This window comes from Bos indicus x Bos taurus, chromosome 4, assembly GCF_003369695.1.
Source record: "Bos indicus x Bos taurus breed Angus x Brahman F1 hybrid chromosome 4, Bos_hybrid_MaternalHap_v2.0, whole genome shotgun sequence".
Taxonomy (NCBI): Eukaryota; Metazoa; Chordata; class Mammalia; order Artiodactyla; family Bovidae; genus Bos; species Bos indicus x Bos taurus.
Window position 1 is genome coordinate 46,562,129 of NC_040079.1, and position 27,006 is coordinate 46,589,134.

General features: G+C 37.6%; 1 pseudogene; it reads left to right on the forward strand.

The window, feature by feature from the left end:
• LOC113890904 overlaps positions 1-26,185 on the forward strand; it is a 145,592-nt pseudogene extending 119,407 nt beyond the window's left edge.
• The last annotated feature ends 821 nt before the right edge of the window (positions 26,186-27,006 follow it).

A 27,006-nucleotide genomic window follows, 5' to 3' on the forward strand; every position in this document is an offset into this window, starting at 1 on the left:
TTAAAATTCAACATTCAAAAAAATAAGATTATGGCATCTGTCCCATCACTTCATGGCAAATAGATTGGGAAACAACAGAAATAGTGTTGAAATAGAAAGACTTTATTTTCTTGGGCTATAAAATCACTGTGGATGGTGACTGCAACCATAACATTAAAAAGACTTTTGTTCTTGGAAGAAAAGCTATGACAAACCTAGACAGCGTATTAAAGAGCAGAGACATTACTTTTCCGACAAAGGTCCATCTAGTCAAAGCTATGGTTTTTCCAGTAGTCATGTATGGATGTGATAGTTGGACCATAAAGAAGGCTGAGCACTGAAGAATTGATGCTTTTCAACTGTTGTGCTGGAGAAGATCTTGAAAGTCCCTTAGACTGCAAGGAACTAACCAGGCAATCCTAAAGCAAAACAACCCTGAATATTCATTAGGACTGATGCTGAAACTGAAGCCCAATACTTCAGCCACCTGATGCAAAGAGCCAATTCATTGGAAAAGAGTGCTGGGAAAGATTGAAGGCAGGAGGAGAAGGGGTTGACAGAGGATGAGACGGTTCGATGGCATCGTCAACTCAATGGACATGAATTTGAGCAAGCTCTGGGAGATGGTGAAGGACAGGAAAGTCTGCTGTGCTGCAGTCCATGGGGTCACAAAGGTTCATACACAACTAAGTAACTGAACAACAAGAACTAATAGATGAGAAGCATAATTTGCAGTAATTTAAATAGTGGATGTATTAACACACAGCAAGAAGTACTCAGGATATACCAAGACCTGGAAGCCAGGAAAGCAACAAGTAGCTGAAATATAGCAGGAAAGTCAGAAAAGAGCTGAATGAGACAAGAAGTAGGGCTAGAAAACACATTTCAGAATGCTTTTCAAGCAGGAACAGGGAGACAACAGAGGATGAGATGGTTGGATGGCATCACTGACTCAATGGACATGGGTTTGGGTAGACTCCAGCAGTTGGTGATGGACAGGGAGGCCTGGTGTGCTGCAGTTCATGGGGGCCCAAAGAGAGTTGGTCACGACTGAGCGCCTGAATTGAACTGAAAGCACGATGCTAGAGCACTTGGACTTAATTCTGTGAAAGGACAAAACAATGAAATGTTCAAGCAGCTATATTCAAGGTTGTGGTTCTTAAGTTCTCTTTGACCACAGAGTGGAGTATATAATGAAGAGAGTTAACAGAGATGGAGGCAGGAAAACAACAACAAAAGAAGAAATAATGATAACACATAAAGAGAGAACATTAAGATCTGGATTTGCTTTAATATGGAAGAAGCTAGAAAATAAGTAAATTCAGGATGACTCTGAAGTTTCTAACTGAACCCTTGGATACAAGATGACACCACTAACTCAGCATAAGGAAAAGAAGAAATAACCTATGGAGGAGGGAGGAGAGGGTCAGGTCATGAATTTTTCCTAAGTCTGAGGCACCTGGGAGAATATCCTGGTACATATAGGCAACAGACAGTTCTACCACAATCTTTTCCTGATTTTTCCCCCCTCTATAAACTTATTTTGGCCCCTAATATCTCTTAACATATATTCAGTGAAGCTGGTCTTATTACAAGGATGTCACTGACCCCTTTTGGAAGGTGGCTGATGCTCTGAATTTAAACAATTATCCTTACTTTCCTTAAAAGGGGGTTTTGTGTTCTGTGAGCACTTTGCCCTTAGCCAGATCAGCAGATAGAGTGAATCATAATTGCTTTTAACTATAAACTACATAGTGCTTTTAAATGTAAACCACAGTACATTTGGTAAAATGTTTTCCCATAAAGATTTACAGATTCAAAGCGTGCATTTGCAAAAGTTAATAGAGAAATCCTTTGAATGGCTTTCAGTGAGTTTCTCATCAACCATGACATTTTATGGCTGATGCTATATTATGTTTTCTCAATGACATCGTTTCAGACACTTCCATGGCTAAATGTACTCTATAACCCACTCAAAATATTCCATTTAATTAAACAAAAAATAATTAGATGTTTGTAATTAAAAGTAGGAATTAGTTTTATTGTGCCATATTTGAAACAATGAAGGTTGATGATGTAAGACGATTTAAACACCATTGTGTTTAACTGTAAATATTTATATCAAAGCAATTTCTACCTTAGGCTGCAAATATTTGTGATTAAATAATAAATCTTGGGAATGCATATCTTTAAAATGGCCCTCATCTTTCATCAAAAACTTAAAATTTTCCTTCTGTATGCTATTAGTAAGCCTCAGAGAACTCTGGTATTAATCTGGAGGAATGTCAGACATCCATGAGTTGATTTAGGAATCACTTTATTTTTTTAAAAGGAGCATCTCAAATTTCTTCTTTCAGCATTTTGACTTTGATTTACTTCACAGCTATCCTTGATTTCCACATTAGTTTTACACATACAATCCCTGTATAAGAAGTCAATAAAACATGTAAGAAAGCATAGAAATGAATATACTCTCATATTTTATTAGAAAAAATTGAATTGCTAATTATGTCTTGTGTACACTATACGCAGTATTTTGTTATCTCTCATCCAGATTTTAAAAATCTGCTTCCATCTCATATCTCTACAATACTAGTATCATATATTCTGTATCATTTTATTGTAGTATCATTTTATTCTATGAAAAAAAAGTGTTTTCAGCTAATTTTGCCTCAGAAGCCTAAAAGGATAAAACTCGTTCATAGACTCTAGATTTCAATGTCATCACTGATTCTCTCTTTATCTTAGAGGGGATGGAGAACTCATTAAGTAGAACACATTTCTTTCCATCTTTCAGAGTAGCACCAGTTCTGCACTGTTAGAAAAATATTATAGCTGAAATTAGAGCTCATTTCACATTGGGATCTTTTCTCTCCTAAAACATAGAGGGACTTTATGCTAATGATATAGGAAAGCAAAGTTTAAAAATCATTAGGAATCCAAATCCTTTAATATGAAGGTCAGTAGTGAAAAATTCTCATTTAGCAAACATTTTAAGGCAATCACTCAGTTCAGTCCAGTAGCTCAGTCGTGTCCGACTCTTTGCGACACCCTGAACCCCAGCACGCCAGGCCTCCCTGTCCATCACCAACTCCTGGACTCCACCCAACCCATGTCCATCGAGTTGATGATGCCATCCAACCATCTAATCCTCTGCTGTCCCCTTCTCCTCTTGCCCTCAATCTTTCCCAGCATCAAGGTCTTTTCAAATGAGTCAGCTCTTCACATCAGGTGGCAAAGCATTGGAGTTTCAGCTTCAACATCAGTCCTTCCAATGAACACCCAGGACTGATCTCCTTTAGGATGGACTGGTTGGATCTCCTTGCAATCCAAGGGACTCTCAAGAGTCTTCTCCAACACCACAGTTCAAAAGCATCAACTCTTCGGTGCTCAGCTTTCTTTATAGTCCAACTCGCACATCCATACATGACCACTGGAAAAACCATAGCCTTGACTAGATGGACCTTTGTTGGCAAGGTATGTCTCTGCTTTTTAATATGCTATCTAGGTTGGTCATAACTTGCCTGCCAAGGAGTAAACATCTTTTAATTTCATGGCTGCAATCACCATCTGCAGTGATTTTGGAGCCCCAGAAAATAAAGTCTGACAGTTTCCACTGTTTCTCCATCTATTTCCCATGAAGTGATGGGACCAGATGCCATGATTTTCGGTTTCTGAATGTTGAGCTTTAAGCAAACTTTTTCACTCTCCACTTTCACTTTCATCAAGAGGCTTTTTAGTTCCTCTTCACCTTCTGCCATAAGGTTGGTGTCATCTGCATATCTGAGGTTATTGATATTTCTCCCGGCAATCTTGATTCCAGTTTGTGCTTCTTCCAGCCCAGCATTTCTCATGATGTACTCTGCATATAAGTTAAATAAGCAGGGTGACCATATACAGCCTTGACATACTCCTTTTCCTATTTGGAACCAGTCTGTTATTCCATGTCCAGTTCCAACTGTTGCTTCCTGACAGAATGTAGCCCACTGGAGAAGGGAATGGCAAAGCACTTCAATATTCTTGCTTTAAGAATCCCATGAACAGAATGAAAAGGCAGAAAGATAGGACACTGAAAGATGAACTCCCCATGTCAGTAGGTGCCCAATATGTTACTGGAGATCAGTGGAGAAATAACTCCAGAAAGAATGAAGGGATGGAGCCAAAGCAAAAACAACACCCAGTTGTGAATGGGACTGGTGATAGAAGCAAGATTCGATGCTGTAAAGAGCAATATTGCATAGGAACCTGGAATGTCAGGTCCATGAATCAAGGCAAATTGGAAGTGGTCAAACAGGAGATGACAAGAGTGAACATGGACATTCTAGGAATCAGTGAACTAAGATGGACTGGAATCGGTGAATTTAATTCAGATGACCATTATATTTACTACTGTGGGTAGGAATCCCATAGAAGAAATGCAGTAGCCATCATAGTCAACAAGAGAGTCCAAAATGGATTACTTGGGTGCAATCTCAAAAATGACAGAATGATCTCTGTTCATTTCCAAGGCAAAGCATTCAATATCACGGTAATTCAAGTCTATGCCCTGACCAGTAACACCAAAGAAGCTGAAGTTGAACAGTTCTATGAAGACTTACAAGACCTTCTAGAACTAATACCCAAAAAAGATGTCCTTTTCATTATAGGGGACTGGAATGCAAAAGTAGGAAGTCAAGAAACACCTGGAGTAACAGGCAAATTTGGCCTTGGAGTCCAGAATGAAGCATGGCAAAGGCTAATAGAGTTCTTCCAAGAGAATGCACTGGTCATAGCAAACACCCTCTTCCAACCACACAAGAGAAGACTCTACACATGGACATCACCAGATGGTCAACACTGAAATCAGACTGATTATATTCTTTGCAGCCAAAGATGGAGAAGCTCTATACAGTCAGCAAAAATAAGACCAGGAGCTGACTGCGGCTTGGATCATGAACTCCTTATTGCCAAATTCAGACTGAAATTGAAGAAAGTGGGGAAAACCACTAGACCATTCAGGTATGACCTAAATCAAATCCCTTATTACTATACAGTGGAATTGAGAAATAGATTTAAGGGACTAGATCTGATAGACAGAGTGCCTGATGAACTATGGTTGGAGGTTCATGACATTGTACAGGAGACAGGAATCAAGGCAATAATTATCACTATCTCAATCAACACCAAGTAGGCATGTCCTATATCTAATCCAAAGTGAGACAATTTTAACTATAGTTTCTATTTAAAAAAATCCTCATGAAATTCCTCAAATAGGTTTTTTCATCTTCCAAAGTCAGAGAACTTCAAACAGAACTTTCAGAAATATTCTCCTATCTATATACAGTAAGCGGAGAAGGCAATGGCACCCCACTCCAGTGTTCTTGCCTGGAGAATCCCAGGGACGGGGGAGCCTGGTGGGCTGCCGTCTGTGGGGTCGCACAGAGTCGGACATGACTGAAGTGACTTAGCAGCAGCAGCAGCAGCATATACAGTAAGAACACAGCAAGTAAACATTAAAACTGAGACTAAAGTTCAATTCCTTCTCTAAATCCATAGCCAGAATTGGTGTTCTTTACCAGTACCCTTGTGACTATCTGTAGTTGAGCTGAGCTAGAAAAAGTGTAACTCATTTCTCAGTCTTTGATCTTTTATCATATTTCTACCCCACTAGAAGGAATAGCTTATTAAAAACTAACTCTGAATCTTAAGTTTGATGCTGCTGCTAAGTCGCTTCCGTCGTGTCCGACCCCATAGACAGCAGCCCACCAGGCTCCTCTGTCCATGGGATTCTCCAGGCAAGAACACTGGAGTGGGTTGCCATTTCCTCCTCCAATGCATGAAAGTGAAAAGTCAAAGTGAAGTCGCTCAGTTGTGTCCAACTCTTAGCGACCCCATGGACTGCAGCCTACGAGGCTCCTTCATCCGTGGGATTTTCCAGGCAAGAGTACTGGAGTGGGGTGCCATTGCCTTCTCCAAGTTGTACTATTTCCTGATAGCTCAGTTGACAAAGAATCCGCCTGCAATGTGGAAGACCAGAGATTGATCCCTGGGTTGGGAAGATCTCCTGGAGAAGGGAAAGGCAACCCATTCAGCATTCTGGCTTAGAGAATTCCATGGACTATGTAGTCCATGGGGCCGCAAAGAGTCAGACATGACTTAGCAACTTTCACTTTTACTATCTTTCATTACTTCTATGTCCTAGATGCACACACAATTTAAAAATTTATATTTAAATATTTTGATATATGTGTTGAACTGATTTGGTTCAATTACAAAAAATAGCACAATCAATGTTTTTTTCTAGTGAAATGGTATTTATCATATGCTGGTAAAATACACCTCCAAGCAACAATCTGGAATCATAGAACAATGTCAACACTAGAATTATATTTAGAGGACTGTCTGTAGTAGTAATCTGAACTTGTCAATTTGACTTCCTACTGGTAATTTTAGGAGCCAGTTAATTCTGGCAGACCAACTAGAAAAGAGTCCTATTGAAATGTGGACCTTGTTCACAAGACTCACACAAATGTTTCTTTTGTGTTTTGGGGGGGATTAGAATGATATATTGATAACATTTCTCCTTAAATTTTCTTTAGGTTAAATTTTTCTCATCCATGTAATGTGGCAAGTAATTCAATAGATTTAAAGCTCATTTTGCAGAAAAATATCCATTTTACCTACAGGCATTCTGGAGACTAATTGATGTGAGAAAGTAAGTTAAACCTTGTAGCAAGAAAACAATTTTGGTTTCCACATCTTCACAACAGCACGCCAAGTCTGGCTCTTTAATGTCTGATAACTCAAGCATGTAGTCCTCACATTAGTCACCACACAGAAGAGTACCTCTTCACTTAGCAGAATTCAGCTTGGAAGTGACTCAAGCCAAATAAAAGCTACTTCAGACTCTTAGTAATTGAAGGGGTGGCCTCATGTGTACAATACCCCAAGTTCTCAGACCTTTATTCCTGTAGTAGATTAACAGGAACTCGGGTGTCCACACTATACTGATTCATCACTTTGCTCCAACAATGCCTTTTCTGCATTATGCATTAATGTTCAGGTCTCGGTTTCTGGGTAGAGTTGATAAAAAGAAACATACTTTTGTAGAATATATTCTTGTTCCTTTTTGAATGTCACACTTAAATAAGGAGTGTATTCTACTAAGCAATTTCCCTTCAGTTATCCTGGCCCTATGTGCTTTTTTGAATGTAGTTACTGGGGGAGGCTAACGGAGGAAGAAACTATCTATATAAATGATCATACTCTCATTTAGCAGACAATTATAACACTATTAATCTTCATTGCTAATACTTATTGAACTATACTGAGCATGTGCTATGTGTACAGCGCTCTTTTATGTGTCTTACATGTAGCAATAGCTGCTGCTGCTGCTGCTAAGTCGCTTCAGTCGTGTCCGACTCTGTGCAACCCCATAGACAGCAGCCCACTAGGCTCCTCTGTCCCTGGGATTCTCCAGGCAAGAATACTGGAGTGGGTTGCCATTTCCTTCTCCAATGCATGAAAGTGAAAAGTGAAAGTGAAATCACTCAGTCGTGCCCGACTCTTAGCGACTCCATGGACTGCAGCCCATCAGTCTCCTCCGTCCATGGGATTTTCCAGGCAGTGGTTCCCAAAACAGCCCCATGGTGTAGGTACTATTATCTCCTCTTGTACTTGAGGATTATAGTGTGCTTAAATTTTGCTCAGTCATGTCCAACTTTGTGACCCCATGGACTGGAGCCCTCTGTCCATGGGGATTCTCTAGGCAATAATACTGGAGTGGGTTGCCGTGCCCTTCTCCAGCAGATGTTCCCAATCCAAGGATTGAACCCAGGTCTCCTGAATTGCAGGCAGATTCCTTACTGTCTGAGCCACCAGGGAAGCCCTGAGGATTAGAGAGGAAGAGAGAAAATAAATAATTTACTTATAGCTATTAAGTTGATGAGTCAAACCAGCAACCCAGCAAATCTAAGAACTATATATCCCAATATAGGTTTCATTCTGCTTTGGTTTACAGGAAATTCAGAGTTAAAACTGAGTGCTCAACTATTGTGAGAATTGTAGATGCCTCATATTCTGTTTTGCTCTATTCCTTTTAACTAGAATCCTGTGTTTAGTTTTACAATCCACATCAAATAAATGTAGAGGAAAGAGTTTCAAATCGTAAATAAATCACATATATATGAATGATCACAAAGTACTCAGTGTACTGTTTTCCCTTCAACGTCCTACCAGAAATACCACATTTGAATGTGTCCAGTATGCTTGAATCTTCATAAATTTTGGAATCTGCCAACTTTTTCCTTTGTTCCTTACATTTCTGAAATAGGATCATATTACCTGAGTAATGCCTGAAAGCCTAATTCATTGTTAACCAATCAAGAAATTGCCTAAGGTTAAGAAAGACTAATCAAAAGCTTGTCACTTAGAGCTTTGCCCAGAATATCCACTTCATTCCCAGGCTTTATTCTAAAGATTTATGTCTAACTCAACTCATCTCTTCCATCACAAGTGAAACATAGTCTCTTCAAAATAAAAAGCCAATGGAGGTGATTAAGAAAATATACCATCTTGTTATTCTAATAACACAATTGGCTCCCAGAGCAAGAAATCAGAATAACACCCTTGGGAGACTTTTGAACCATAATGAAATTAAACCCTATTCATTGCTAGTGATAGAATTTTTTTTAATATAAATTTATTTATTTTAATTGGAGGTTAATTACTTTACAATATTGTATTGGTTTTGCCATACATCAACATGAATCCGCCACGGGTATACACCATGTTCCCCATCCTGAACCCCCCTCCCACCTCCCTCCCCATACTATCCCTCTGGGTCTTTTTTTAAATGAATTGCCTGTGATATTCCTGCTCCCACAGCATCCCCTCAGAATAAAAAATTACAACAGTAATCATGTTGTTCTTTCTTTGAACAGGTAGGTCTTTTCCAAATAGGCTGTGTAACAAAAAATAAATGATACCTGGTGTTCAATTCAGTTCAGTTGCTCAGTCATGTCCAATTCTTTGCAATCCCATGGACTGCAGCATACCAGGCTTCCACTCCAGGCTTCCCTGTCCATCACCAACTCCCAGAGTTTACTCAAACTTATGTCCATTGAGTCAGTGATGCCATCTAACCATCTCAACCTGTCATCCCCTTCTCCTCCCACCTTCAATCTTTCCCACCATCAGGGTCTTTTCTAATGAGTCAGTTCTTCGCATCAGGTGGCCAAAGTATTAGAGTTTCAGCATCAGTCATTCCAATGAATATTCAGGACTTATTTCCTTTAGGATGGACTAATTGGATCTCCTTGCAGTCCAAGGGACTCTCAAGAGTCTTCTCCAACACCACAGTTCAAAAGCATCAATTCTTTGGTTCTCCAACACCACAGTTCAAAAGCATCAATTCTTTGGTGCTCAACTTTCTTTATAGTCCAACTCTCACATCCATACATGACTACTGGAAAAACCATAGCTTTGACTAGATGGACCTTTGTTGGAAAAGTAACGTCTCTGCTTTTTAATATACTGTCTAGGTTGGTACTAGCTTTTCTTCCAAGGAGCAAGCATCTTTAAATTTCAGCAGTATTTTAAAACATAAGATTTTTTAAGTTATACCTGGTGTAAAGCACTTTAAAAAATTCTCTTTTAAAATACTGTTGAGAGAGTTAATTGCTGGGCAGGTTGATAAGAAGTCCGGGATCCCCAAGGAGGAGAAAGGAGTCTGGGGCTCTTGAGGAGATAGGGATCTGGAATTCTCAAGAAGGAGGAAAGGACAAATGTATTTTTTTTTCTTCTACATTCCTTAGTCTTAGTCACATATATGGTTTTTTATCTTTAAACCTGGAACTGCAACAAACAACAAACAACTCAGTTTAAAGATTATACTAAAGATTATATAACAACAGCAGTATCCAGTTTGAGGTCAGTTTGTCCTTCTTGAAAACCTTCTGACTAATCCTGTTAAAATGTATATTATGGGAGTGGGTCTGGTAAGATCTTTCTATTGTTAAGGTCTAATTCTGTTACCTTAAAATGTAAATTGTGGGAGTGGGTCTGGTAAAATTTTACAACCTTCTTTTGATTTATTGTAATGACTAACTAAAAATATATAACTCCCTTGCTTAGACTAGTGAGGGGGACACTCTCCACCTCCTTCTGATGTCTATGTCAGAAGCTTGTTCTGTCCCTCTTCACTGTAATAAAACTTGTATCACACAAGAGCCCTGAGTGGTCAAATCTGGTCCCTGGTGTTGAAGCTAAATCTTCTTCAGAGATCAGGAATCTGAAATATTTCACTGTAAGCTATCAATGCTTTCACCATTATATTTCTCCAGAATGCTTATTAGTATCATTTCTGGATGCAACTGTCTGTGCTGATATGTGAATGCACAGTGTACAACTATAGAAATTTAGTCTCTATTGTTCCCTCAACAGAAAATTGAGTGATTAACTGTCAGCTCTAAATTTCATATATGATGAGAGTAGCAAGTAATCAGTAAATTATGCACTAACTTTTAAACTTCATTTTTCTAATAAAGTATATTGAATCAGACAGGAAAAGTTATATTCAAGCATGGGCACTCTGGGTTTAGTGGATGTGATTTGACAGTTAACAATATTTTTCCAAAAATCTATTCTATTTGATTATAGGGCAGAGACTGCATTTTATTTATCTATTATCTCCAACCTCCAGAAGAATTAATGCATGTGATCCTCACTAGATTCTTACTGAGTGGATTAGACATAAAATGACTTTGAAATTATTTACTGGTATTCAATACAAATAATACCATAAATATGAATACATAGGAAGAGATTGAATATACTTCAAAATTCATTCAGATTGTACTACAAAGCTGTAGTCATCAAGACAGTATGGTACTAGCACAAAAACAGAAATATAGATCAATGGAACAAGACAGAAAGCCCAGAAATAAACCCACACACCTATGGGCATCTTATTTTTGACAAAGGAGGCAAGAATGTACAACAGGGCAAAGATAGCCTCTTCAATAAATGGTGCTGGGAAAACTGGACAGCTAAATGTAAAAGAATGAAATTAGAACACCTTCTAACACCACACACAAAGATAAACTCAAAATGGATTAAAGAGCTAAATGTAAGATCACACAAAGATAAACTCAAAATGGATTAAAGAGCTAAATGTAAGATCAGAAACTATAAAACTCTTGGAGGAAAGCATAGGCAGAACAATCAGCAACATAAATCAAACAAGATCCTCCATGACCCACCTCTTGGAGTAATGGAAATGAAAACAAGAGTAAAGAAAGTGGGCCTAGTTAAACTTAAAAGTTTTTGCATAGCAAAAGAAACTATAAACAAGGTGAAAAGGAATGGGATAAAATAGTACCAAATGAAACAACTAACAAATAATTAATTTCCAAAATATACAAGCAGCTCATACAACTCAATGCCAGAAAAATAAACAACCAAATCAAAAAGTGGGGGAAAGACCTAAACAGAAATTTCTCTAAAGAAGGCATACAGATGACTAACAAACAGATGAAAAGATGCTCAAAATTGCTCATTTTTAGAGAAATGCAAATCAAAACTACAACGAGATATCACCTCACACCAGTCAGAATGGCCATCATCACAAAGACTACAAACAATAAATGCTGGAGAGGGTGTGGAGGATGCTGTGAAAGTGTTGCACTCAATATGCCAGCAAATTTGGAAAACTCAGCAGTGGCCACAGGACTGGAAAAGGTCACTTTTCATTTAAAGGCAATGCCAAAGAATGCTCAAACTACTGAACAATTGCACTCATCTCACACACTAGTAAATTAATGCTCAAAATTCTCCAAGCCAGGCTTCAACAATGTGTGAACCGTGAACTTCAAGAGGCTTAAGCTGGTTTTAGAAAAGGCAGAGGAACTAGAGACCCATTGCCAACATCTGCTGGGTCATCAAAAAATCAAGAGAGTTCCAGAAAAATATCTATTTCTGCTTTATTGACGATGCCAAAGCCTTTGACTGTGTGGATCACAATAAACTGTGGGAAATTCTGAAAGAGATGGGAATACCAGACCACCTGACCTACCTCTTCAGAAATCTGTATGCAGGTCAGGTAGCAACAGTTAGAACTGGACATGGAACAACAGACTGGTTCCAAATAGGACAAGGAGTATGTCAAGGCTGTACATTGTCACCCTGCTTATTTAACTTCTATGCAGAGTACATCATGAGAAATGCTGGGCTGGATGAAGCACAAGCTGGAATCAAGATTGCCAGGAGAAATATCAATAACCTCAGATACGCAGATGACACCACCCTTACGGCAGAAAGTGAAGAATTACTAAACAGTCTCTTGATGAAAGTGAAAGAGGAGAGTGAAAAAGTTTGCTTAAAGCTCAACATTCAGAAAACAAAGATCATGGCATCCATTCCCATCACTTTATGGAAAATAAATGGAGAAACAGTGGAAACTGGCTGACTTTATTTTTGGGGGCTACAAAATCACTGCAGATGATGACTGCAGCCAGGAAATTAAGAGACACTTGATCCTTAGAAGAAAGGTTATGACCAACCTAGACAGCATATTAAAAAGCAGAGATATCACTTTGCCAACAAATGTCCATCTAGTCAAGGCTATGGTTTTTCCAGTAGTCATGTATGGATGTAAGAGTCGAACTATAAAGAAAGCTGAGCACCCAAGAATTTATGCTTTTGGACTGTGGTGTTGGAAAAGACTCTTGAGAGACCCTTGGACTGCAAGGAGACCAAACCAGTCCATCCTAAAGGAAATCAATCCTGAATGATCACTGGAAGGACTGATGCTGAAGCTGAAACTCTAATACTTTGGCCACCTGATGTGAAGAGCTGAGTCATTAGAAAAGACCCTGATGCTGGGAAAGATTGAAGGTGGGAGGAGAGGGGATGACAGAGGATGAGATGGTTGGATGGTGTCACTGACTCAATGGACATGAGTTTGAGTAAACTCTGGGAGTTGGTGATGGACAGGGATGCCTGGTGTGCTGCAGTCCATGGGGTTGCAAAGAGTCAGATGTGACTGAGTGACTGAACTGGACTGAACTTGTACTGTTGGTGGGAATGCAAATTGATATAGTCACTATGGAAGACAGTATAAAAAACTAGGAATAAAATCAACATATGATCCAACAATCCCACTCCTAGGGATATATAGAGGAAACCGAAATTGAAAGAGATACATGTACCCCAATGTTCATTGAAGCACTATTTATAATAGCTAGGACATGAAAGCAACCTATATTTCTATCAACATATGAATGGCTAAAGAAGCTGTGGTATAGATACACAATGGAATATTACTAAGCCATAAAAAGGAACACATTTGAGTCAGTTCTAATGAGGTGGCTGAAACTAGAGCCTATTGTCCAGAGTGAAGTAAGTCAGAAAAAGAGAAAGATAATGGTAAAGATGAATTTATTTGCAAGACAGCAATGGAAAAACAGACATAGAGAACAGACTTATGCACACAGGGAGAGGGATAAGTTGAGATGTATGGAGAGAGTATCATGGAAACATGTTACTGTATGTAAAATAGATAGCCAATGTGAATTTTGTGTATGTCTCAGGGAACTCAAACAGGGACTCTGTGTCAACTTAGACGGGTGGGAAGGGGAGGGAGATCAGAGAGGGGTCCAAGAGGGAGGGGACATATATACACCTATGCCTGATTCATGTTTATGTTTGACAGAAAACAACAAAATTCTTAAAGCAAGTATCCTTCAATTAAAAAAATAAATAATTTTTTTTAAAAAAAGAAAAAAGAGAAGATATAAATCTCCAATATTAGGAGTGATGAAAGGCATATTACTTGAGAAATTTCAGACATTAAAAGGATAATAAAGTAAAAACAACTTAGGCCAATGCACTCAACAACTTAGAGGAGGAAACTGACCGCAAAAGGGTACTAGAGAATTTTTGAGGTGCTGGAAATATTCTACATCATTATTGTTGTAGTTCCTGAACAAATGTAACCACTTGTTAAGATTCATCAACCTATACAATTAAATGCTGAATTATACTTCATGTAAATTATACCTTAATAAAGCAAATATCAAAAAATTATATTTTAATGTGCTTTGTGGAGAAGGCAATGGCAACCCACTCCAGTACTCTTGCCTGGAAAATCTCGTGGATGGAGGAGCCTGGTAGGCTGCAGTCCATGGGGTCGCTAAGAGTCAGACACAACTGAGCGACTTCATTTTCACTTTTCACTTTCACACATTGGAAAAGGAAATGGCAACCCACTCCAGTGTTCTGGCCTAGAGTATCCCAGGGATGGGGAGCCTGGTGGGCTGCCATCTGTGGGGTTGCACAGAGTCGGATACAACTGAAGCTACTTACCAGCAATGTGCTTTGTGTTTAAAATAGAATAATGAAACATATACTTGTAAATGTTGATACTAGTGATAAATAAAATTTAAAATGATATAGTGAATGATGTTCATAATTCCTTAACTAGCTAGTGGTTAATTTCATGAATGTTATGATTGGGAAATCTGAAAGTTCAGAAAAAAATTACTTCTCATCTGCCTATTAATAAACTTCTCATTATTTCCTAGCTATATCATAATGGCTAATCATACCCAGTCTTTGAATTGATATTTCTTTCACAGTATCTTTAATTATGTTATTTATCTAAGATGGCATTTTTTCTTTATGGATAAAAGCATTCACATAGAAATTTTATAAATTCATGTTTCAAATTGCACCTTAAATTTAAAAGGAAATATATTTGTCTTCCAAAGGCAATGGCAACCCACTCCAGTACTCTTGCCTGGAGAATCCCAGGAACAGGGGAGCCTGGTGGGCTGCCATCTATGGGGTCTCACAGAGTCAGACACGACTGAAGTGACTTAGCATATTTGTCTTCCAAAGGTAAAGGCTTCTGCATTCTCAAGTAGATCTTGTTCAGAAATTGTAACAATTTCACATCTAATTTCTGCTCATTTGAAAGTGAAATGAAAGTTGCTCAATCATGTATATTTGCGACCCCATGGATTATATAGTCCATGGAATTCTCGAGAGGCCAGAATACTGGAGTGGGTGGCCTTTCCCTTCTCTACTCATTTATGTCCCTTCTGTTTTCAAACTGACATTCATAATCAAGGCTGCTCAAGTCCCTGCTCAAGGCTTCTCAAGCTTGTAAAGTCCCAAGCCTTCTTCCTGATCATATATTTACATGCAGTGCTTCTTATACCCAGTTTTATATATATTATTATGTCTCTGGATCGGAAATCTCTTTACATGTAAAAAAGCCTTATTAAAGTAAGGCTGATCTCATGATTTTAAAAGTATTCTGGAAAAAATAAAATAAAAGTATTGTGAAGTCAAGATAAAGAAAGGTAAGCATATAAATCTATTTTGTCTGTCTCATATAAAATGAAAAACTAATTATTCTTGCTTCCCATGTATTAGTTCCTAACATTTAACACTTACTTTAAAACCTAGCCAGATTATCTCCAGAAATATTTAGGTATTTATTGACTCTAAGTTTTTTCCCTAAATAGTTCCCTAGTGGCTCAAAAGGTAAAGAATCTGCCTGTAATGTGAGAAATCAGGATTTGATCCCTGGGTTGGGAAGATCCCCTGGAGAAAGGAATGCCCATTAACTCTAGAATTCTTGCCTGGAGAATACCATGGACAGAGGAGCCTGATGAGCTACAGTTCATGAGGGTGCAAAGAGTTGGAAACGAGTGACTAACACTCCTTCCCCCATATACATTCTCTCTATTCCTTTCCTTCTCCCTATCACCCCACCAACACATACACATTCTCCAGGTACCTGGAATGTATTACAAAAATCTATCAGGGCATATATTTTCCACATCTGAAGTAACAAAAGTTTGAAATCATTTCTGACTTTCTTTGAAATACTGTGTATTTGATAAGTATACTTTCAAATACTTTCTTTGAAATATCACTGACATAAAAATTGAGGGAAAAATTCAGCCTCCTGAAAATGCTACAAGATTAGCTAATCCTATCATATTGAGTAGCTTGATGTTTATTTCAACTCAAAGTAAAATAGTTGGTGTGATCTTGGCCTGAAAATTAGATAATATATTACTCATACTCCAAAACTGAAAGCTTGAAAACAAAGGAGAACACAGAGTATTTGCCTCCAAGTCATTGAATAGGTTGTATCAGGAGAAAAAAAAGTAGTGTGGAAATATTAAAGTACTGGCCAATACAAAATGAATTCTGGCTATGCCAAACAAACCTGCTCCCTTTATGTACCTCAGCTTTGGAACCACATTGATTATTGAAAAGGCTGCCTTTCACCTAAAGATGTAAATTCACCTTTAATAGTCCTTCCCAGGAAGTAACCTACTAGTCTCTAGAATATGGTATTTGCATGATATTGCTGGAGGAGTGTGTAATTTCCTTGGTTCTGTCTTGCTGCAGCAAAGATTTGAAACAGCAGACCAGTGTTACAGCTAGGTTACAGCTCAGAGTTTTATTCTCAAGCAAAGGATAGTACATCCTTGAGGCATGAGGGCGGGCCAAGGGTGGCCCAAAGGAGAGGACTCAATCTGTCTTGGCTTCCTCCTTTTATACATTTGTCTTCTCCCTGCAGAGCCTGCCCTATGCAAATTGGGCTAGCCAAGAAAGGGGTGTGTTTGTTTCACCTGAAGTTCTCACTCCGGTCCACATGTCTTCTTTTGTTCCATTTTCACAGGTTTTTCTCTTTCTTTGTCTTTTAGCCACCACCATTTTGGACTCCTTTTTCCTATTGTAACTGCCTAACAATATGATATAAATTGTTTGAAAAATAAGATCATGCAGCCGTTATAAGAGACACAAAAAGAGTTTATTTAGCTTATTCCAGTGGTCTCGATATAGGCTTAAAAGATATTTTTGCTGAAAAGGGACTTGACTATTCAACTCTCTGTAACTATGTGGAAAGCCTAAGTCTACAGAGAATATCTATCTTTTCTACATCCTATAAATTTTAATGGCAAAGTAAGGAAAACAAGTAGAATTCATTGTTTATGCTTTGTTTATACTATGTTGTTGATGAAATTTACCATTATCTATAATTTGTGAATTAAGTTCAACAAAATTTTTTTTTATCCTCTACCCTGTATCAAGTCTTCTGGAAATTAAAGAGAAGAAGCTGAATGTGCTGTGCCCATAAGTAGCTCAGTGTCTAGTGGTAAAGGTAGTTATAGAAACCATGATGGGAAGAGAGATATAGGCAGCCATAGAAGAATACTGTACATGGTGACACAGGGACAAGAGTGAGTATCTGATTCTACATGAGACACAGGGAAAGTTTAACAGTAGAAGAAATAACTGAGTGGAGTTTTGAAGGAAGAACTAACATTTGACAAGTGATGAAGGCCAAAAGAAGGACAGCCCAGGAAAGGCTCACGGTATATACAAACAGACATCAGCAAGAATATATACAAAAGAAACATGCATTTAATAGCTACAACAGTATAATGTCAGAAGAAGAAACCACAAGTCAGTAAGACTGGAGAGGAGGTCAAGGTTACATGTCTTTACGAAGGGCCATTAATGTTAAGTGAATGTGGAAACTCAGGGGAGCAACTGAAGAGAAGTGATGTGAATGATTTGGTTTTGAGAATGATACTTTTCATCTATTGTGAAAAATAACTCAGGGAAAACACAGGGAAATCAAAACTATTTTTTTCAAAAAATTTATTGATAAATGAAGCTGGACCAATAGGAATGGACACACTGCATTTAAGGGTAGAACCTTAAAATATAAGACTGGTGAGTGAGAGAGAAAGAGAAAAATGAAAACAATGTAGTAAACCATGAGGTTGAAAGAAGTATTAATGGATTTACTTATCTTTCATCTTTTCTTTGTCATAAACAGCTGTTCACATTAATTAAGAAATAAATATACTCTCTAACACTTGGATTCAAGATGGGGAAATGACTGCCTAAACTCAACCCTCTCTCACTCCACCAAAGTCAAGAATCAAAGAACTGGTTCACTTTCCCTTGGTCCTTGAAAATACAGTTTAAAAAAAAAAAATGTAATGGGAAAACTCAAATTGTTTATGAATCTATGAGGTCCTACTGGGCACTAAACTATTTTTCTCTGAGTTTACTACTGGTCTGTGACTGTTTAGAGAGGCTGATCTTGCAATGTAGCAACCAATTAGGAATCAGAGTTTTCTTCAACCGTTGTGTTATTTTCTGTTATAATCACAGTGACTCATCTCATCAGAAGACTGTGTTAGACTTCCTTCTGCATCTCTTTCACCCAAGGAACTGAATTAACTCATTTGTAAGACACTCATGACTAATGCCTACAGCTGTTAACTTAAATACAACCCCAGTATTTTCAGTTGTTTTGTTCCCAAAATAAGTCTCTTTGTATATCAGATTTTGTATCAAAATCGAGCCCTGTCTTTTGTGCAGCATTGCTGCTCCTCTATTTAGGTAAACATCAGAATATTACTAACATCGTACCACCTGAAATTTGTAAGCAGCACCCATCACTCCAACTTTCACCACCCAGGAGAATTACATTACTAGATGGAGAAGTTAATTAAAATTAAGATGAAAATTACATTTTAGGAAGGAGAAAAATTACTATCCTGAGATGCTTTGTCATAATATTTTAAGTCTAACAACTGAAAGGTAAAAAGTGACAGGAGAAAGGCAACAGTGACCTCAGTGATGAAGCTGGTGGTCACCTCTTTGGCTTCCCTGGTGGCTCAGTCAGTAATGAATCTGCCTGCAATGCAGGAGACACAGGTTCGATCCCTGGGTTGGGAAGATCCCCTGGAGAAGGAAATGGCAGCCCACTCCAGTATTCTTGCCTGGGAAATCCCATAGACAGAAGAGTCTGGTGATCTATAGTCCATGTGGTCACGGAGAGTCAGACACAACTTAGCGACTAAAACACCACCACCACACCACCATTCACTTCTTGAGTGAAACTATGTATAGTCATCACTACAACTCCATGAGTTAATACCATCATATTCATTTTTCAGATGAACAACTTTAAACTCAGGGAAATTTAGCAATCTGCTCAATCAAGATCAACCAGCTACAAACTCAGTATGATTCCAAAGTCTGTATGTTTCTTTCTTTTACTTCATATTACATCTCAGAATATCCTTCCACTGTTACTATCAGTTTTTCCAAAAAAAAAAAGGTATTTATTATCTTACCCACTGTCATTCATTTGTTCAACAAGCACTTGACATAGAACTGCTACACTTGTTAAGCCTGCACTAAGCTCGATAATAAGAATATCATTGATAAATAATATATATGAGCAATTTTAATTGAGCATTTAAACTGTGTCAGACACTGCTTCACATTCTTCTTATGTGTTAACTCATATGTGTGAACTTGTTTAACCTACAAAATAGCCCTAAGAAATAGGCATTATTAATATCCATGTTTGACAGGTAAAGAAACTGAAGCACTAAGAACTTAAGAAAATGACCATAGAAGAGTAAGCATAAAGGAAGCATAATTTTTAATCTAACAAAAATGTATTGTATAGCATCTCTTGCTTGAAAACGCCTCACAGAGAATGAAGCATGTGAGTTGATACTTAAGGGATCAGGCTTCTCTTAATAAATTAATAGAAGTAGAAAAGAGCATTCAAAGCCACAAAGACCGCTCCATAAATGCACTATCACCATCACGCATTTGACAGTTGCATGCAATCAGGACACTATATCTCCATGGTTTCCAACCTCAAATGGCTTGTGAAGTTGCCCAGCAAGCCTATTTTTCTTGCTAGAGTGTTCTCTCCAATGCCATTTCATGCTTCTTCATCATACTGAAACCTACAAATACCCTACTTCCTGCTCACTCCTGGTACATGGCTCTGCTTTCTATTTCATAGGAGCTAATCAAGTTAATGTTTGTAATCACCTCAAATTCCTACAATGTTTGGGCTAAGATTATCAGAGAAAATACCCATCTACCTTATTTATGTTATATATTGGTATTTTTAAAAATAAGTAACATGTAACAAATCATTATATAATTATTTGTCACCTAAATATTCCAGAGGTCTCAGGCTAAATAAATATGATGAGCCTAGGAATCATGGGTTCAGTAAATATGTAAAGTAAATCCTTCTTAGACAAATGATAATAAACAAAATCCAGAGGTAAAAAGTCAAAGGATTATCTAACTAGCCCGTCTGATAAGCTTCCATATTTGCAGACAAGCCAAATAAGGAGCTGACCAACTGCAGAATCTTTCCTGTAACAAGAAGCAGAACACTGAGGATGTCAAGTGAGACAGGTAGGGTCATTAGGCCAGAGAGTCATGTGTCTGTCTCAGAGATGAGATTAAGATTTGCATCTGCCCTAAACCAACCCCTAGGGTCTTGCCATGCAAAAAAAGACATGCTCTAAGGACAGATTCTTCCACAACATTTTCTGTTTCTACATTTAAATTTTGCATGTACCAATGTAGAATCATCTAGAAGAGGTCCTCTCTTCCTATATATAATCAAAAAGAAAAAAAATAAATAAAAGAAAAAAAGAGAGCAATACATATAGTATTCTGTGTTTTGACCACTACACCCTCGTAGTTTTAGAGACTGGATGTCAAAATTACAAAGTTTTAATTAGCCTCCTGCATGGCAGCAAGAAGTACTGAGAAATCTATGGTTGGTTTCTTTTCTCATCCATAGGCTCTAAAATTGCCACTCTAACTACGTTTTTGCTTATATTTTACTTCATTGAAATTCCTTTCCCATATTAAGATCAATTTTGTGCAGAACGTTGTCTCATCCAATATCCTCAGAGAGCTAGCCCTTAAAGATTCTTCTTTCTGTTCCCTGTATCTTCAAATATTTCTCTCTTGTCTCCTTTTCTCTGGCATTTAAACATATTAAGCTCTATCACTATCGCATAAACCAACAATGATTTGCTTTTTACACAAACCAGTGGAGACTTCTCAGTCAATGCTTTACTTTATTTGATCTATCACTCTTTGAAACTCTGTATCTCAAGAATTTTCTTTATTATCATCATTTTCTTCCTGCTTTTCTAGTCATGTTTTATTTCACTTGTGAACTCTTTCCTCTTTATTGACACTTCAAATATTGATATTTTAAGTGACACAATCTTAGATGTAGAACATCCAAAGGACTACACACACACAAAATTATTAGAACTACTACATGCATATAGTAAAGTTGCAGGATACATATTAACATACAAAAATAAGTTGCATTTATATATACTAATGATGAACTACCTGAAAAGGAAATTAAGAACACAATCTCATTGAAAATACTAAAATAATTAGGAATAAACTTAATCAAGAAGGTGAAAGATTAGTACAAAATTCCCTAATTTTGAAAGATACTACAAAGTTAAACGTCTTAAACTATACACAAAAATAAACTCAAAATGTACTGAATATTTAGATGTAAAACCTGTAAGTATAAAACTCCTAGAAGAAAATAGAGGTGAAAATCTTCATAACACTGGGCTTGGCAGTGATTTCTTGGCTACAACACCAAAAGAATGATCTATAGAAGCAAAATCAGACAAGTGGGAATACATCAAAACAAAAAGCTTCTTCACAGCCAAGGAATCAATCAACGAAATGAAAAGGCAGTATAAAGAATATGAGAAATACTTATAAACCATGTATCTGATAATTATTAATATCCAAAATATCAAGGAACTCCTACAACTCACTAACAAAACAAAAAACAAATAATCTGATTTTAAAATCAGGAAAGGACTCAAACATTTCTCCAAAAGAAGATAAACAAATGACCAAGACATATATGAGAAGATGCTCAACATCACTACCCAGGAAATGCAAATCAAAACCACAATGAAATATTGTTTTATACATGTTCGGATAGCCATTATTAAGGGAAAAAGGAAAATAACAAGTGTCAGTTAGGATATGAAGAAACCAGAACTCTCATGGCACTGTTGGTGAGATTACTAAATTGTACAGCCTCTATGAGAAACAGTTTCTTCAAAAAATTAAAAACAGAATTATCATATGAGCAATCTTATTTGTAGATATATCTATTTATATATATCATACTTATATGTCCAAAAGTGTTGAAATCATGAACTCAGAGAGATATCTTCCCCTCCATGTTCATAGCAGAACTATCTACAATAGCCAATATATGGAAACAACCTAAATGTCCATCAACATATGAATGGATAAAGAAATGTGGTACATATATGTACCACATATGTGCAATTGCTTTTGAAAAAAAAAAAAAATTTAATTAAATTTCATCTTGACAAACTATGAGGAAATAGCAGTGGTTTGAAATTGCTTCAAGAAATAATTTGTCTTATTAAACATGTGAATAACCTCAAAGCAGCTTGATTTTCTATAATGCATTAAATAAAATCATATTTAATTCTGGAATGGTGTCCAGACACAGCATCTCGATTATCCAAATACTAACACGTTCCCTTGTAATACAGACTTTAATTAACAGACAGGTTATCTTAATTACTTTGTAATTCACTGATTTCATAACAAATGACAAGTCAAGGACTCAAACTGTAGCATGCTTAATTTTATATCTAGGTTAACTAATTACAAATAATAAGACCTATATCACTCATCAAGTACAACATCCGCCCACTTCAATTTCATTTTAAAGTGTCTCTACTGCCATGACTGAGTTGCCTCTGCAGATTTAAAATACCTCTGAGTTCAATCAGTTCAAACTCAGTTATAAGTACTTGAAAATCAAGAAAATGTTTAAGACTAATTCTTAAGTCACTACTTTAAATTGTGTAGTAAGCACTAAGAAGAAAAGTAAAAAGAGTTGAGAAGTAGTAAAAGTGGGCAAATCATGTACCGTAAGAGTGACTTGTGTGACTGTCTCCGTAAGAAGATGTAATTAGCTACGTGAAAAATGTCATCCCTTCCCATTCCCTACAGGCCTGAAATGGGCACCATATGCTTCTGTTAAGATACATTTCTATATTCATAGGGTTCATATAGATATGTACTTTAAGGCCTGTTAGCATTAATCACCAGTGCATTTTGGTGCTATATAGCCAATCATGGCTGTGGTGCAGAGATTAGAAAGAAACAGTTTTTTCCCCAAGAGACAAACTCAAAGCTCAGAATATGCCCTAACTTCTTTTGCCATCAAGCCTTTAAGGGTTCCTTTTAAAGACAACTCTAAATGGATCCTGCAATGCAGAGGCCGAAGATACCTGAGATTAGTGGGTATTTTGAGATTCAAGCTAAAGCAAATGTAGGTTTTTTTTTTCCCCAAATCCTGGCTAAGGCAATGCTTCTGGTTAGTAGTGCTTTCAAGGAAATTTCAATTCTCTCAGACATTTACTCGTGTGTGTTTTTTTTTTTTTTTTTTTAATTTACATTGCAGGAAATAGCAACAACTTCAGGTATCTCTCACTATGTTTGTCTCTGAGCCCAAGAGACATTAAGTACCATAAATGCAGGTACATAGGAAGTGGTATTAATCAGGACCACCCAAGGGAGTAAACACTGTCCTAGTTACTCTTCAGAAAAAAAAAGGAAACCCTTCTATGAGAGGACTCTGGAAACTGTTTATAAAGAAAGCAATAGCTTTTTCAACAAGTCCCAGAAGAGGCAGTTACAGAGCCTCCTACTGACTATGCCACTGCTTATAAATGAACAGCTAACCATGTGTGAAGGCAGTGATTGTCCAGATTTTGGAGTACACAGAGCCTTAGTGACAGTCACATTTTTACCCCATATGTAAAATAAATATTATCATCTATAGGTGTTATGATAGGTAAAAGGAAAGGTAACCATAAGTTAGTGAGCTAAATTATTAGTTAATTCGGGAGAGAGAAGCTAAAACTCCGTAACAATAAACTATCAAAAGCTAAGCAGTGAAACATAACTCCCACACTCAATATTGTCACCGAAAATAAATGATTATCAAATACTGTAAAGGAAATTATGGGGTAGGTTCTATCAGGAGAAGAAATCATGCCTGCTTTCTCTCAACAAATAAGTGGTTATTCATAGTCTAGTTTCATGAGGGCTAAGCTATATCTCATCTACTCAATTGAGATATTATTAGACATGAGAGTTCTGCAAAAATCACAGCTGCTTGGCAAAGAAGCCTTCACTATTTTAATCTAAAATATGAAGCATCTAAAGACATGTCATGGACTGTAAGAAGACATATAGAAAGGGTCAAAGTGCAGCTCCAGACATCTTCCACTTGGCAGGGTCTTGTCTGTTGCTGCTGCTGCTAAGTCGCTTCAGTCATGTCTGACTCTGTGCGACCCCATAGATGGCAGCCCACCACCACCATCCCTGGGATTCTCCAGGCAAGAACACTGGAATGGGTTGCCATTTCCTTCTCCAATGCATGAAAGTGAAAAGTGAAGTCGCTCAGTCATGTCTGACTCTCAGCGACCCCATGGACTGCAGCCTACCAAGCTCCTCTATCCATGGCAAGAGTACTGGAGTGGGTTGCCAATTTGACAAAGAATCCTATGCCAGCTTAGTTTCATTATACTTTATTCTCCATTTCAAACTTCTTTATTCCATGGGAAAATGTGGGGTGAACAATGACACAAGAGCAATCCCATGCTGCAGTCAAGAAAAGTCTAAGTATAAGAGCTGAGGCCTGAAAGGAAGGAGCAGCTGAAGTGGGGGGTCAAGAATGGTCATACAAGAGAATTAATGAAAAAAGCATTACACAGAATATTACCCCTCCATGGCTTGATTTTCTGTGTGTTCCTCGTGTAAATGTTTGTGAATCCTGAATGTGGCTGGTGTGAACAAATGCATTTGTCTTTAGTGATATGAGACACTGAGGCTTGCACAAGACTACATTCCTAATGGGAAATTATTAAATGTGATGAAATGTCCAAGAACACTGACATGATTGAAAAGTGAAAGTGTTAGTCGCTCAATCATCCAATTTTTTGTGATCCCATGGACTATAGCCCTCTGCCCATGGAATTCTCCAGGCCAGAATACTGGAGTGGGCAGCCATTTCCTTCTCCAGGGGACCTTTCCAACCTAGGGATCAAGCCTGGGTCAGCTACATGGCAGGCAGATTCTTTACTATCTGAGCCACCAAGGAAACTCCTTGAAATGATTAGTAGAGATGAATTAATCAATGTAAAATTCCATCTTTTAAAGTACTGGTTTAGCTGAACTTCATGTATAATCTTACTTCATTCCTGTGTCAATAAAACAGAATTCTTGGGGTGTTTTTCCTTAAAGCAGAGGAATGATAATCTGTTTCTGTCAAGACATACTGACCACTGTGTTCAGTGAGGAAAGACCTCTATCATCTTAACACATTTTCCCACTAGGGACTTAAACACAAGTCTTTGGATTCCTCAGTTGGGTGTTTGAACAAACTGAGCCAATTAAGTTCACTAGTGAGACAGACCCACTGGGAAACTTCATATTATGCAGTTCACTATTAGAAATTGCATTTGAAAAAACACCTAAGGCAGTCACCACCTACCTATTCAGCTATTAAAGTGGTAGAATTGGCAAAGGAATACCAGTAACGAAGGAGAAAATAGCATGATTCTTTTTGTGATCGACATTTGATATTTCTGGATTTGGAAGTCTGATGTGTGGATATGGCCAACTTCTCTCATTGTCCTTGATGACAAAAATCTGTGGAAGTCAGTGCTTGTGGTATGTATGTTTATTTACCCACCAGGTTAATTTTTTCTTAGACTGTGTGAAACTTGCCTCATGGATGAAGGTGGACTACAATGAGTTATTATTTAAAGCACTTGATTCCCCTTCTATTTTCTTTCTCTATCCAGCCACTGTTTTCTTCTATTTAATTTCGCCTTGCTCTACTCACATGGGGTATCCCATGTTCTCTTTCACTGATGAGCAAAAAGTGGACGTTAAAAATAGTTAAGTAGCTTGCACAGTGCGGAGTCGCCAGCATCCTGTTCTTTCATCGCTGGTTTACCGGCCTAGTTACTCTTACTTATCTTCAGTCGTCCTGTCATCTTATCTGGTCGTTAGAGTCCTTGGGAAGGACTCAGATAATCCCAGGAAACCTGGAAATGGACTCATTGGTCTTTGAGGATGTGGCTATGAACTTCACCCTGAGCAGTGGGGTTTACTGGATTCTTCACAGAGGAAACTCTACAGAGATGTGATGTTAGAAAACTTCAGGAATTTGGAATCAGTAGAAGCAAGATAGGAAGATCATGACATTGAAGATCAGTTCAAAAACCAGAGGAGAAAATTAAGGTGAGCCATGCTTCTCAGGCGGTGGTAGTGGTAAAGAATCATGCTGCCAGTGCAGGAGATTCAGAAGTGGGTTCAGTTCCTGGGTGTGGAAGATCCCCTGGAAAAGGAAATGGCGAACTACTCCAGTATTGTTGCCTGGAGAGTCCAATGGGCAGGGGCGCTTGGCAGGCTATAGTCCATGGGATCACAGAGTTGGACATAACTGAGCGTGCAAGCGAAACTCCCAATGCAAAGCATGTCTTCTGTGGGAATCATGGTCTGAAATGAAAATTCTAAAAGAAGCAATCAAAACAGAATGCCCATCTTCAAATTTAGTTATTCTTAGAAAATGTCTCTGAAAAATATTTTCTTGAATTTGATATAAATGTTCAGTGTTTGCAATATAGTGCATGTACAGTCAGTTTTCACGAGCCCTATATTTCAGTATCACTTTTTAATAGCAAAGGGGGTAGTCCTATTGCCAAACATTCAGTATATTCAACTTCTAACAACTCACAAAAGATTTAAAACCTCACTCTTCCTACAAATGATAATAAATACCATAAATATAATTAAGAAGTAAATCATTAATAATGTGCTTCTCATTACTTACGGAAGTCCTATGATAGACTCTCTGAAAGGAAAGATATTCATTCTTGGGGAGAAAATGTGAAGCTTATTCCAACTCTCAGTGTGAAGAAGAAAACTGCTGGTTTTAAACCAAGGGAATGCAGTGCATGTGGAAAATTCTTCTTGAGTCATTCATCCCTTAATAGACACATGTTATGTCACATTGAATACAAACCAAGAGAGCATCAAAAGTGCCACGAGAAGGTATATAAATGT